The sequence below is a fragment of the Pteropus alecto genome, unplaced genomic scaffold (assembly GCF_000325575.1).
Source record: "Pteropus alecto unplaced genomic scaffold, ASM32557v1 scaffold224, whole genome shotgun sequence".
NCBI classification, from domain to species: Eukaryota; Metazoa; Chordata; class Mammalia; order Chiroptera; family Pteropodidae; genus Pteropus; species Pteropus alecto.
Window position 1 is genome coordinate 5,730,023 of NW_006436289.1, and position 3,109 is coordinate 5,733,131.

Below are 3,109 nucleotides of genomic sequence, written 5' to 3' on the forward strand. Positions count from 1 at the left end.
GTGTGTGTGTGTGTGTGTGTGTGTGTGTGTGTGTGTATATATATATATAGCATAAAATTCAGTGATATTAATTACATTTACACTGTTGTACACCATTACAATTATCTTTTTCTAAATTGAGATATAATTGACATATAACATTGTGTAAGTTTAAGGAGTACAACATGTTGGTTTGATACATTTATATATTGAAATATGATTACTGCAGTAGCATGAGCTAACATGTCACATATTTATCATTTCTTTTTTGTCTTGAGAATACCATTACCTATTTCTAAAACTTTTCCATCACCCCAAACTGTTTCCTCTCTCATTTTTTTTTCTCTTTTTTTTTTTTAAGGTGAGGAAAATAACAGTCATGTTTATATACTGATGGAAATGATCTCTTATAGAGCTGAAAACTGATCATGTAGGAGAAAGGAAAGAATTGCTGGGGCAATGCCCTTGAGTTAGGTGAGAGGAGATGCACAAGTAGGTAAAGGGTACGTTTTAGACATAGATCATCTCTGAACAGCGCTGTCCAATAGAGCTTCCTGCAGTGGTGGAGATATTCTATATCTACACTGTTCAATATAGGTGCCGTAAGCCACTTGTAGCTATTAAGCATTTGAAATGAGACTAGTAAGACTGAGAAACTGAACTTTTAATTTTATTTAATCTCAATTTAAATAGCCACACATAGCTACTAGACAGAGCATTAATGTAACAGGCAGCAGATAGATATAGCGATAAGAATCTGGAAGTTCTCTTCTGATGGCCTCAGTTTTCTCAGTGAAGTAGGAAGTCGGATTATCAGACAAGGGAGAATAGGGGATAAGGTGTTAGAGATTTGAGGAGAGAGAAAGTGTGAAATAATTGAGGAGAGTAGGAGACAAAAGAAGATTGAGAAATATAGTATGATTGGAGGACAGGATCAAGAACTCACTTGAGTATTAAGTGGGGCCAGTGTGGTTGCTTTTTCTTTCTTCAGCTATTTATAGCTGCACTAGTGAATAACAGGTGAATTAAAAAAAAACTTCATTGAAGTATAATTTATATAGCATAAAATTTACCCATTTTAGGTATACAATCCAGTAATTATTAGTAAATTTACCAAGTTGTGCAGCCATCACCACAATTCAATTTTAGAACATTTCCACCACCCTGGTAAGATCCCTAATTCCCATCCCCAGGGAACCACTCATTTACTTTCTCTTTCTACAGATTTGCCTTCTTTGAACCTTTCATATAAATGGAATCATATAATATGTGGGGTTCTGTGTCTGGCTTTTTTCACTTAGCATGGTATTGAGGTTCATTCATATTATAGCATATCAGTGGTTGTCCATTTTTATTGCTGAATACCATTCCATTGTATGCATATACCCATTTTGTTTATCCCTTCACCAGTTAGTAGATGTTTTTGGTTATTCTGAATAATGCTGCTTTGAATATTCATGTGCCTGATTTGTGTTTTAGGGTTGGATTTTAGCTAGAAAAGTTCAAGAAAGCATGAAAAGGCAAGGACATTTAGGGTTTATGCAGGAAAGTGGTATAATGATTGATGGCCTTGAGTAAGGAAGGAGGAGGAGTTCTTGAAAGGTGGTGGAGTCATGGATGGATTGATATTCAGAACATTGTCAGAACTGAAGTAGTAAGAGGAAAGAGCTGGAAAGAGAAGCAGCAGTGAGGGTGTGAAGTTCTCTGCATCACACATGTTCTTTGGTGTCTGGCTTGTTATTTGATGTAGTACTTGGGGTAGGTCTCTTTTGTGCCTTCTTTTTTGAGTTGAGAAAACTACGACAGCATGAGATTTGGGCCTGAAAAGATGTCCAGCTCTGAGGAGATAGCAGATCCCAAACAACCTTCCTGTAAACAAAGGGAAACTTAGTGGTTCATAAATACTGACTAGTATTTATGGTCTAGTACATTGGTCACAGGATAAATTCTGTTTATAGCAAACAGGGCAAGAGAGTAATTTTTTTTTTTCTTAATGGTGACATTGGTATAAGGGAGTATTTTTGAGGTGACTGTTTTTTTCTTTTGGTTTTGAAGGGTTGAAATGAGAAAGGTTCCTCATCTTCCCATTTTCCTTTTAGTAGCACACTAGCACGACAGCTGGTACACATAAACTGAGAGCCCTTGGGACAAGGAGAAGAAACTTGACGCTTGTGTACTTCTCACTGGAATATTCAAAATCTTTTGAGGGAAGAGCAGAAGGTGTTGGTCACCTTCTCACCTGCCTTATGGTGAGCAGAGTGACTGGAGGTGCACATACAGTCACACAAGTAATGTGGTTGAGTATTGCTCCTGCAGGCCCCTCTGTGTTCAATGTTCTCTTCAGCAAGTGGGAGCAGGTGACACATTGGGAGACCATGAAATATGAGTGCCTTTGCCCAGAGAACATTATCCACTGAACATCCTGCTTCCTTAGATTTTAAGGGCAGAAATAAAGCATAACTAGATCAATTCGATAAACATTTATTGAACATCTTCTACATCTAAGACTTTAGGCTGTGCGCAGACCAGACCGCTGCCTTGAGGAGTTTACAGTATATGTGGGGACATGTACCATAGTTCAGAGAAATGCTGTTAGAGCATAGGAGGGAGGGGTTAATTCCAAAAAGGCTCGAGTGAGAGGAACCAAGGAAGATTTCAAGAGGAAATGCCATCTGAAGACTGCATTGGTGATAGTGTGGGAGGTGGACTGGAAGGAGGGAAAGTTGGAGGCGTAGAAATAAGTTAGGAGGCTATTCTGGTTGACTAGATGAAGGGTAATGAAGGAGTGACCACAACTGAAAGAAGAGGGATAGACTCAGGAGTCATTGTTTCAGAGAAAGATCAGGCCAAATTTTAGATTCTAGAAGCCTACGACTTTCCCCAGTGGCTTGTGTCAAGCTTTCAAGATTTTCCTTTGTGTTAGAAGTACAGCGCTTGTCACTATTATGAATTGCTTTCTCCAGCTGGGCTGGTCCCTGACTAGAAACCTTTTTGCAAATTGAGCAGAACTTCCTAGAGACCAGACTCTAAGTTTACTTCATTGTATGTCCTGTCTCTCCTGTTGGTCCCTCTGCTGCTCCATTTCCCATTAGCCCACCAAGCACACCTCCAGTGTAGGCAGAGGGAAAGA

The 3,109-nt window shown here is 39.0% G+C and overlaps 1 protein-coding gene across 4 annotated transcripts in view; it reads left to right on the top strand.

Moving 5' to 3' along the window:
* ALG9 (ALG9, alpha-1,2-mannosyltransferase) overlaps positions 1–3,109 on the top strand; it is an 81,776-nt gene that overhangs the window by 61,471 nt on the left and 17,196 nt on the right. The window lies entirely within an intron of this gene.